This window comes from Pristiophorus japonicus, unplaced genomic scaffold, assembly GCF_044704955.1.
Source record: "Pristiophorus japonicus isolate sPriJap1 unplaced genomic scaffold, sPriJap1.hap1 HAP1_SCAFFOLD_2052, whole genome shotgun sequence".
Taxonomy (NCBI): Eukaryota; Metazoa; Chordata; class Chondrichthyes; family Pristiophoridae; genus Pristiophorus; species Pristiophorus japonicus.
Window position 1 is genome coordinate 12937 of NW_027251749.1, and position 11971 is coordinate 24907.

At 44.5% G+C, this 11971-nt stretch overlaps 1 long non-coding RNA gene across 1 annotated transcript; it reads left to right on the forward strand.

The window, feature by feature from the left end:
- Positions 1–11168: 11168 nt before the first annotated feature.
- LOC139244123 (uncharacterized) lies at positions 11169–11500 on the forward strand. Its single transcript, XR_011589883.1, has 2 exons — positions 11169–11292; positions 11435–11500. It is a non-coding gene; the product is annotated as an uncharacterized lncRNA (long non-coding RNA).
- The last annotated feature ends 471 nt before the right edge of the window (positions 11501–11971 follow it).

Below are 11971 nucleotides of genomic sequence, written 5' to 3' on the forward strand. Positions count from 1 at the left end.
AAATACTGCGGATGCTGGAATCTGGAATAAAAACAGAAAATGCTGGAAATCTCAGCGGGTCAGGCAGCATCTGTGGAGAGAGAAACAGATGGGAACACTCCAGTTCTGACGAAGGGTCATCGACCCGAAACGTTAACTCTGCTTCCTCTCCACAGATGCTGCCTGACCTGCTGAGATTTCCAGCATTTTCTGTTTTTATATCGCTAAACATATTATCTGGTCATTATCACATTGCTGTTTCTAGGAGCTTGCAAATTGACTACCACATTTCCTACGTTACAACAGTGACTACACTTCAAAAGTACTTAATTAACTGTAAAGCGCTTTGGGGCATCCTGGGGTTATAAAAAACGCTATATAAATGCAAGTCTGTCTTTTTATTCATGCCAACCAACGAGTACTTTTCACTTATGCAGGCAACTGTCCTAGCCGATTTAAAGCAAGATTCCATAAACATCAATGAGATAAACAACCAATTAGTTTGTTTTTGGTGGCGTTGGCCAAGGCACGAGGAGAATTAATTCCCTGCTCTTCTTCCAATAGTGTCACAGGATCGCAAACGTTATCCTCGTTTAACGTCTCATCCAAAACATGGCACCTCCAACAGTGCAGCACACTCCCTCAGCCCTGCACTAAATGTCAGCCTTAACAATGTATTGGTATTTGGTGCAGCAGAAATTCCACCTCAGTGATCAATTCAGACGGGAGCATTGGTGCCTTCGAACTGAGCCCTGGCTCCTGAGGTCTGTGCTCCGTTCCAAGTAATTACACTTGTCTATGCACATTTAAAAACATTAGTTAAAAAGCTTCATGCCGCTTCCATTGCTACTAGATTTAACTAACCCAATTTCAGATGGTGGCACAATTTATGGCTTCTCCTAACTATCTCCATCATCAGTGTCCTGTAGAGAAATGGACATTCTGCCACACATTCTTGGGCAGGAAGCGATGGCTGTCACAGTCCACTGTCAATCTCTTCTAGTCCCTCGTTGGGTGAGCATGGAGGTTCCTCTCATGATTGGCCATCTCTGAGCAGACAGGATTGAACCTGCTCACCAATGTGCTAGTAGGATCTGTTCTACATTGATCCAGTGCCGAGGTGGACAGCTTTCACCTTGCCGAGTCGATTGCCTGTGATGCAAACATTTATCTTACCCCTTCCATCATTGGCTCATGTGACCCGCAGACTGGGCGACTACTGCAGTCGCATGTAATTGTACATCTGGTGTGCTGTCGGGTAATCAGCTGGAAGTGCCATTTTGTAAGCGTCAGGAAGGGCAAGGGAGTGAGGAGTGGCATTTAGATTTCGCCGGGCACAATGTCAAGTGGGAGAAAGTGGCAAACTGACGATTCAGATTAAGCAACAATATTTTCAAAAGTAATTTTTTGGCAGGACTGTATGAGGGATTTGTAATTTGAGACAACTTTCAGGTTAATGAAAAGGCAAGAAAGATTTGTACAGAATACTTTTGCCCGGGGGTTGGGGGGGTGGAGGGCGGAAGATTTCACTACAATTTGAAGCAAAGGAGCTTTCTTTAAGTGCAGAAAATAACAAGACTGAAAACAGAAAAGCAATTTCTGTACAGTAATTGTTGATGCTGCACTGGAGTCTCTGAATGGAGTGTGAGGCCCAGAGTTTGCTCAGTGACCTGGTGCTTCATCTTAAGGCACTTTCGCCTCAATGGGCTGCAAACCTTGGATCATGAACCTTTGGGACTGGAGTCAATTTCTGAGGATCTGAGTGTGATCCACTTTTGACGTCATGCTCTCAGAATTCAAGCTGTACCCAAACTGAAATGTGAATGGTCCTGAAACCTGGAGATCTTTACCAGATATAATGTTCCTTTTTCTGGCTTTTAAAACTTTGAACGGTTGACCATAGGCAAGCTAGTGCAGTAATTATGAGCTGGTATTCCATTGAGCAAAGCCCTCCAGTGCTGTACCAGATGGTACATGACTTCGAAGCATAGAATTTCAGCACAGAAAGAGACCATTCAGCCCATTGTGCCCGTGCTATGTATCGTAATCCCCTTCCTTGTACACTGTGTTTATCGGATTCTTCATTAAATATTTGACTGCCTGCTTCAATAACCACTGGTGTTAAGGGATTCCATATCATAATAACACTATGAAAAATCTCTAAGCTTTCCTTTTATCTTGTCCTAATTCTAAATTTATAGCACCTTGTTACAATGGAGATAATCTTTCGCCCTTTCAAACACACTTCTACCCTTATCCACTTCTACATACTCTGCTCCAGTGAATACAGTCCTAGTGTTTAAACCTGTCTCAGAATTATTCCTATTATCCTCCTAGTGAATCTATGCTGGTCCTTCTCCATTATTCGAAAATCTTTTCTATAATGGGATGCCCAAAACAGCACACAGTACTCCAACTGTGATCTAACCTACGCCTTGTGTGGATTCATCAGCACTGCCATTTTTTGTATGCAAGGCTATCCGAATCCCAATTGTTCTTTTTATAGAAAACCTGCACACCTTCTATTAAAGATATATCTATGCCCGCCGGCATCTCTGTTCCTCCATTCCATTGAGAATTTTGCTTTCTAAGCTATTTTCTCTCAAAATGTACAATTTCATATTCAGCGCAGCGTAGATTTACTAGAATGATACCTGGACTCTAGACTTAAATTACGAGGAGGGATTATATAAATTAGGGTTATATTCCCTGGAATTTAGACGGTTACGGTGATTTGATCGATGTTTTCAAGATATTAAAGGGGAACAGATAGGGTAGATAGAAACTATTTCCACTGGTTGAGAAGTCTCGGCCTAGGGGGAGCATAGCCTAACAATGAGAGTCAGGCCCTACAGGAGTGAAGTTAGGAAACATTTCTACACATAAAAGGATGTAGAAGCTTATAACTCTCTTCTACAAACGGCAATTGATGCTAGGTCAATTGTAAATGTAAAATCTGAGATTGATAGACTTTTGTTAATCAAAGGTATGAAGGGATATGGGGCAAAGGTGGGTTTATGGAGAGAAGTCGCAGATCAGCCATGATCTCATTGAATGGCAGAATAGGCTCGAGGGGCTAAATGGCCTACTGCTGTTCCTATGCTCCTATCTATGTTGAACTGCATTTGCCACATATCCGCCCTGTGGCCTCCGGTATCTCCAGCGTTCTTCCTCACAACTTTGGTCCCTTGATCCTCCGCTCGACAGGACTTGGCCAAGAATCCTGTTTGTACCAACTCATGTATCAGTGCAATATCCACCTTTCACATCAATACAATACTGATAATGACCATCCATCACAAGCTTTGGGAGTCTCTCCAGTTGTCAACAGTCCCTCTCCCAAATAGCACCCTCTGTAAAACAAGGAGTAAGAGGGGAAAATGCACTGAATACCAACTCTTAACATCCCACAGCCAGGACTGGCTATAAATGGAGACCAAAGCACATGTGGGTGACAGGCAAGCGGTGGGCAGCATGTGACCCTCACCATGCCCGCCGCCTCCCTCCCCCAAAGACCAGCCGAGTATTCAGTACCACAGCTTTAAATTCACCGGTTTTAAAAGCACTAGGTAAACTGACACAGTGGGTTAGACACTGCTCTTTCACCCTGGGTTCAAATCTAACCAGTTGCAGCAAGGATAATTCATCCATAGAGAAGCTCTGGAGTGTCAATTTGGCTCAGTTGGTAATACTCCGGACTCTTGGTCAGAAGGTTGTGAGTTCAGGTCCCAGTCCAGGACTAAGGGGCTGCTGCACTGTCGGAGGTGCTGTCCTTGATGTTAAACCAAGATCCCGCCTGCCTGTTCAGGTGGACTCTAAAGATGCCTCGTCACTATTTGAAGAATAAGCCATTCCTCCTTTAACCAACGTCACATTAATTTCATGTTTTGCAATGCTATAAATACCTATAGTGTTTCCTAATACAATGAATTACATTAGGGTATGGAAAATATTGTATGTGAAGTGTTCCAGGATCTTAATAACGGATATGCTATGAATGCAAATCTTTCTTACTGGGCAGAGTTAGGAGGTCATTGTAGGATTTCAGAGCTGGCAGGCATCATTACAAATCGATAATCTAGCTGGGAGGGCCTTCGTTCTTCCAGTTCCACCACACACTGTAGCAGTGCAGTCTAGCTTAACATCCACATGGAAATACCATCAGGTCATTGTACTTAGGTGATACCATGTATGAGCCTTCTATTCCTGTGTGATATAAAGTCCCAGGGCCTGTGCTATCGCACCAAGCTTATTCTGACCTGAAACTAACCAACTATTGAACAGTAACTCCCCTCTACCCCAACAATGCTTTACCTCTGCAGGGCGAATGGATAAACAAGATTTGCATTTATATAGTGCCTTTCATGATGTCCCAAAGCGCTTTACAGCCAATTAAGTAAATTTTCTTTTGTTGAAAAAATGTTGTCACTGTTGTAATGTAGGAAATGCAACAGCCAATTCGCGCACAGCAAGCTCCCACAAACAGCAATGTGATAACCAGATCATCTGTTTTTAGGTGTTAGTTGAGGGATAAATATTGGCCAGGACACCAGAGAGCACTCACTTGTTCCTCTTCAAAATATCGGCATGGGATCTTTTACAAGAGGGCAGACGGGGTCTCGTTTGAATGTCTCATCTGACAGTGCAGCACTCCTTCAATAATGCACTGAAGTGTCAGCCTAGATTTTGGGCCCCTGGAGTGGGACTTGATCCCACGACCTTCTGACTCAGGCGAGTCCTACCACTGAGCTGCAGCTGACAACTGGATGGGATCGTGGTGCATGGAGGATCCATATCTCTCACCTACCAGGTGGGTAATCCATCTTTTCTGTTCAGCAGCTCACCCACACCGTAAGGACTGTACCAAGGTAGCCCAGGTTAGAAGGGGTGCGGGGAGGCTGCTGGACAGGAGCTGTGACACCAGCCTTTAGGACCAATTCACCATTGCTGCAGTTAAGCCTAGACAATAATATCTGGTAAAAGTGTGAGGATTGGTCACATGTGGCAGCCTTGCTATCAATTGGAACCCGTTAAGAATTCCTTAGAAAGCAGCAGTGGACCATGTGGACGGATCTTTACGCTCTCCCAGAGCTTCCTCCAGCAGACAGTAACCGTGGACAATGCACTTTTGTTCTTTTTAAACTGGCTCAATTGAGTATTTGCTCCATAGGAACCAAATAGCTGTCAAGAGCTACAAAAACTTAGGCCTCTACCAGCATGGACGTAGCAGAAACAACATTCCAGTTTGGATATGTAATGGGTCAACTTCTTGACCCAAATGAAACTGGTTCACCTCACAAGAATGTGAAAACAAACACAGCTGATCTACAATAAGGGCTTAACAGTTTATAAATCCGTAAGTCAAACCTATGAACACACAATACACTGCACAAGATTGAACTATGAATGACTATCGCACAATTTGTTTCCCATTTTGTTAAGTAAGGGGTCATCTGGGAGGGTGTGGAAAGAACCCCTATGGTGGATACTCTGAAGGAACTAATTGAAGATTAATGACTACTAGGCATCTGTTGTGGTTGAATGGTAGCACTCTCTCTTTCCTGAGTCACAAAGTTGTGGGTTCAAGTCCCACTCCAGATCCTTGAGCACATAATCTAGGCTGACACTTCAGTGCAGTCCTGAGGGATTGCTGCACTATTGGAGATGCTGTCTTTCAAATGAGATGTTAAACCGAGGCATTGTCTTCCTGAAGTGCACTGCAGTTCTCCCCAGTATCCTGAGCAATATTCATACCTCAACCAACACCACTAAAATAGATTTGGTGGTCATTATCACATTGCTGTTTGTGGGAGTTTGCTGTGCGCAAATTGGCTGCCGTATTTCCTAGATTACAACAGTGACTACACTTCAAAAGTACTTCATTGGCTGTGAAGCGGTTTGAAACATCCTGAGGTCGTAAAAGGTGCTATAGAAATGCAAGTTCTTTCTTTCTCATCTTTATTACTGCCTGATCTAACATTCATCCTCTTTCGATAACCATCCCCTCAATCAGAATGACTCTCAGTTGTGCAATATTTAACCAGCCACTTGAGAGCGCGAACTCCTGTGAGCAGTGGGATCCCACTGCTGCTGATTGTCAATATGTCAGTAAAGCACACTTGCGTCTGTTGAAGAACCTGTGGACCCAGGGGAAATGGAGCAAGGAGCATGCAAAAGCCTGGGTATCCGGGCAAAGGAGAGACTGTCCCGGCCAACACAACCTCTACCCTCGAGCGGAAACAGCGTAAGGTTGTCATACAAAGAGGATGGAGTTTATTGCAAAGGGGATGGAGTATAAAAGCAAGGAAGTCTTACTACAGCTATATAAGGTATTGGTGAGGCCACACCTGGAATACTGTGTGCAGTTTTGGTTTCCATATTTATGAAAGGATATTCTTGCTTTGAAGGCAGTTCAGAGAAGGTTCACTAGGTTGATTCCGGGGATGAGGGGGTTGACTTATGAGGAAAGGTTGAGTAGGTTGGGCCTCTACTCATTAGAATTCAGAAGAATGAGAGGTGATCTTATCGAGACGTATAAGATTATGAGGGGGCTTGACAAGGTGGATGCAGAAAGGATGTTTCCACTGATGGAGGAGACTCGAACTAGAGGGCACGATCTTAGAATAAGGGGCCGCCCATTTAAAACAGAGATGAGGAGAAATTTCTTCTTTCGGAGGGTTATAAATCTGTGGAATTCGCTGCCTCAGAGAGTTGTGGAAGCTGGGACATTGAATAAATTTAAGACAGAAATAGACGGTATCTTAATCGATAAGGGGATAAGGGGTTATGGGGAGCGGGCGGGGAAGTGGAGCTGAGTCCATGATCAGATCAGCCATGATCTTATTGAATGGCGGAGCAGGCTCGAGGGGTCGTATGGCCTACTCCTGTTCCTATTTCTGATGTTATGTTATATTCTTATACAATCCCCACCCCCCCAGAAATCTCCCGAGTCACCAGCAGGTGGATCGTCCAGTGTCAGAGGAACCGCAGGACAACAGATAGCGTCTGCCACTGTCGTCTACCCCAGCTAAATGCTGAGACAGAACACCAGCAACTAGCAGGATAGTACCAAAGGGAGCAGGAGTGATCCCCTCCCTGCCCGATGAAGTAACAGACCAACACAGCATTTTCTGACCACAACAACAACTTCCATTTATATAGCACCTTTAACGTAGTAAAACATCCCAGGGAACTATGCAGGAACATTACCAAACAAAAAATTTGACACTGAGCCACACAAGCAAATATTAGGGCTGGTGAGGTGATGGGTTTTAATGAGCGCCTTAAAGGGAGAGAGAAGCAGAGAGGTTTGGGGAGGGAATTCCAGAACTTAGGGCCTTGGTAGCAGAAGGCACGGCCGTCAATAGTGGAGCGAAGAAAATCAGTGATGTGCAAGAGGCCAGAATTGGAGGAGCGCAGATTCTCAGAGGGTTTATAGGGCTGGAGGATGTTACAGGATCTCATACATAATGTCCCTGTAATGGCATCTGAAAGTGTTCCACAGCTAGCCTTACTGCCATTAGGTTCAACTGCTGAATGCATGAAATTCAGGCATTAGGAACTACCCATCAGAGCCCGGCGACTCCAGGTACAGCTGAGGAGTTCTTGCTGTATCCTACTGATGGAGTGAGAGGGGGTCTGTTAAAAGGAATCCTGTTTATCGTCTGGTTTCTTTGGCACTGATGGGTGGAGTTGTGCATTGAGCCACATTCAACTGGGAATGGCTGGATTCCTCCAAGCTTACTGTGCTCATCAGTCTTGTTCTACAACGGGGCATTTCGAGGATCCGAAGCAAATTGCGGCAACATGACTTGGTAACACTCGTTTTGTACAATGAACACGGGCGTCAGTAATCACAAATGGACGACAGTATTCAAAGCCTCTGGCAGATGTTAGTGATTCAACTATTGTTGCAATTGGCTCGGTTTGATGCATTCATGTATTGCACGAATCAGCAGTGCAGGAAATACCAGACAACCACACATCAGCTCGGTACACTGTCCAGTCTGTGCCTCTTGTACTCTGACGCTGTCGTGTGTGCGTGTCGGCTTCATTTGCTCTCAATATGTGACCACCTCGGGATGGTGTAACTGGTGGCTGGTGTTACCATCCGAGCCGAACAGCGTAGACTTTCTTTATTACTCTGATCTGAAGGGTAACCGAGGGAGAGACTTCCTGGCAGCCAGTCCTCTGCTGCCAACACCTTTAGGCTCCTGAGAAAACTGTGAAAGGAAACAAAACCCCAGACTGGCCTCTTAGGATATTTGATACTCTTCTCTACTCCAACCTACTCCATAGACCGAGGCCCCGTCTGCTCTCTCAGGTGTACGTAAAAGATCCCATGGCACTATTTCGAAGAAGAGTAGGGGAGTTATCCCCAGTGTCCTGGCCAATATTTATCCCTCAATCAACATCACAAAAACAGATTATTTGGTCATTATCATATTGTGGGAGCTTAACTGTGTGCAAATTGGCTGCCCCGTTTCCTACATTACAACAATGATCACACTCCAAAAGTACTTTGTTAGCTGTAAAGCACTTTGAGACGTCCCATGGTCATGAAAGGCGCTATATAAATCCAAGTCTTTCTACCAACATCACCAAAATACAGAATATCTGGTCATCACATTACTGTTTGTGAGAGCTTGCTGTGCACAATTTAGGTGCCGCATTTCTGACATTACAACAGTGACTACACTTCAAGTACTTCATTGGCTGTGGAGTTCTTTGGGATATTGTGAGGTCATGAAACATGCTATAATGCAAATTCTCTTTTTACTCAGCTCATTTCTGAAATTCTGAAAGCTGGGCTTTCACTGGCTGGACAACAGTTTTACAGATTTGCAGTTTCAGCCCATCAAAAGCCCAGACTTTGAATATCTATGGTGCAAAGGTTGATCTTCGGCATGTTTTTTTTATCAAAGTGGGTTGCCAAACAAAGAGCCTGACAGAGCAAGTAAAGTCACTGGTGGCACTTGATAGGTTCAGATTAAAGCCCAGTGCAGGAGATTATGATTTCAATACAGGGTCTCTAAATGCTGTAGAACACTCAATTGGACTCCATGTTCTCCAAATGGGCCACAAACAATTTACATCTCTAAGCAGCCCGTGTAAACTCTCCAAGTATACAAAAGCCCATGATATCTGAAAAAATACCAGACATCGCTCAGAAACAATACTACTCTTCAATTCCCACAGATATTTAAGAACATAAGAAATAGGAGCAGGAGTAGGCCATTTGGCCCCTCGAGCCTGCTCCGCCATTCAATAAGATCATGGCTGATCTGATCATGGACTCGGTTCTACTTCCCTGCCCGCTCCCTATAGCCCTTTGTTTCCTTAGCGCTCAAAAATCTATCTCCACCTTAAATATACTCAATGACCCAGCCTCCACAGCTTTCTGGGGCAGAGAATTCCACAGATTTACAACCCTCAAGAAATTCCTCCTCATCTCAATTTTAAATGGGCGGCTCCTTATTCTGAGACTATACCTCCTAATTCTAGTTTCCCCTATGAGTGAAAATATCCTCTCTGCATCCATCTTGGCAAGACCCCTCATTATCTTATATGTTTCGATAAGATCACTTCTCATTCTTCTGAATTCCAATGAGTATAGGCCCAACCTACTCAACCTATCTTCATAAGTCAACCCCCTCATCTCCAGAATCAACCTAGTGAACCTTCTCTGAACTGCCTTCAATGCAAGTATATCCTTAAATACGGAGACCAAAACTGAATGCAGTACTCCAGGTGTGGCCTCACCAATACCCTGTTTCATAAGAATATAAGAAATAGTAGCCCCTCAAGCCTGCTCCGCCATTCAATGAGATCATGACTGATCTTTTACCTCAACTCCACTTTCCTGCTCTATCCCCATCTTACTTGATTCCCTTAGTATCCAAAAAACTATCGATGTCTTGAATATACTCAATGACTGAACATCACAGCCCTCTGGGGTAGTGAATTCCAAAGATTCATAATCCTTTAAGTGAAGAAATTTCTCCTCATCTCAGTCCTAAATGGCCGACCCTTACTCTGAAACTGTGATCCCTAGTATTAGAATCCCCAACCAGGGGAAATATCCTCCCAACATCTACCCCGTCAAGCCCCTTAAGAATTTTATATGTTTCAGTGAAATGACCTCTCATTCTTCTCAACTCTGGGGAATATAGTCTGGGAGAAATGGAGAAACTCAGGAGAGTCTAACTACCTCCCCTTGACATCCAACGGCAGTACCATCGGCGAATCCCCCATCAACATCCTGGGGGTCACCACTGACCAGAAATTTAATTGGACCAGCCACATAAATACTGTGACTACAAGAGCAGGTCAGAGGCTGGGTATTCTGCGGCGAGTATCTCACTTCTTGACGCCCCAAAGCCATTCCACCATCTGCAAGACACAAGTCAGGAGTCGAATGGAATATTCCCCACTTGCCTGGATTAGTGCAGCTTCAACAACACTCAAGAAGTTCGACACCATCCAGGACAAAGCAGCCCGCTTGATTGGCACCCCATCCACCACCTTCAACATTCACTCCCTCCACCACCGGCGCACCGTGGCTGGTGTGTGTACCATCTACAAGATGCACTGCAGCAACTTGCCAAGGCTTTTTCAGCAGCACCTCCCAAACCTACGACCTCCACCACCTAGAAGGACAAGGGCAGCAGACGCATGAGAACGCCATCATCTCCAAGTTCCCCTCCAAGTCATATACCATCCTGACTTGGAAATATATCACCGTTCTTTCATTGTCATTGGGTCAAAATCCTGGAACTTCCTCCCTAACAGCATTATGGGAGCACCTTCACGACAGGGACTGCTCACCACCACCTTCTCAAAGGCAATAAATGCTGGGATTCGGGCAATAAATGCTGGCCTTGCCAGCGACGCCCACATCCCTGAATGAAAAAAATATATAGGCCTAGTCTATTCAATCCCCCCCTCATAGGACAATCCCCCCCATACCAGGAATCAGTCCAGTGAACCTTTGTTGCACTCACTCTAATGCAAGTACAGTATATCCTTCCTTAGGTAAAGAGGCCAAAACTGTACACAGTACTCCAGGTGTGATCTCACCAAGGACCTATATAATTACAGTAAGATTTCTTTACTCTGATACTCCAAACCCTTTATAATAAAGGCTAAAAATGTTTTATTTCTGTAAATGTTTAAACCAACAGAGTGAAAGCCACCAGTGACAAACCTATAACCACCAGACCTTTGCAGCTCACAACACACTCTCGAGTCTGGAAGGACAATTGCATTGTTGGACCGGGTGTTCTCCCCACACAAGCCGACACACTATGGAAGGTTTGTGGACCCAGAAATATGCTTAATTGAAAATCTTGCAACCAAGCCTCATGCTATTCCCAAGCAAGCAGCTTCTAACCAAGTATATATTCTGATGAGAGGTCATTGACCTGAAACATTAATTCTGTTTCTCTCTCCACAGATGCTGCCTGACCTGCTGAATATTTCCAGCATTTTCTATTTTTATTACATACTTTCAGCCTCTGCATGATTTGCCTTTTTTTTTAAACTCCTCTTTCCGAACTGGTTTCTGCCTGTGGTCACAGATCCAAAGTACTGGGAATGTGGAGCCCTGCCAGACAACGTGGCCAGTGGGCAAGTTTCCAAAGCAGCAGCTTTTCATTTATTTTCCTTTTGTTCAGTTACAGCAAGCCCTAATCAAGGCTAGCTCATCTCACCAAGGTTCGATCTAATCACCAATGCACTGTGCTCTTCCCTTCCCACCATACCAGAAGTGGGGGAAATGGTGCATCTTGCCAAGCTGGAGGCTGAATGGAATCTTCTCCAGTCAGGCCTCACAATCAGACAATTCACAATACGAGATATAAATTTCCTCCTTCGCACATCAGTTATGAAAGAAAAGAAAGGCTTGCGTTTATATACTGCCTTTCATGACCTCAGGATGTCCCAAAGCGCTTTGCAGCCAATTAGTTACTTTTCAAGTGTAGTTACTGTTGTA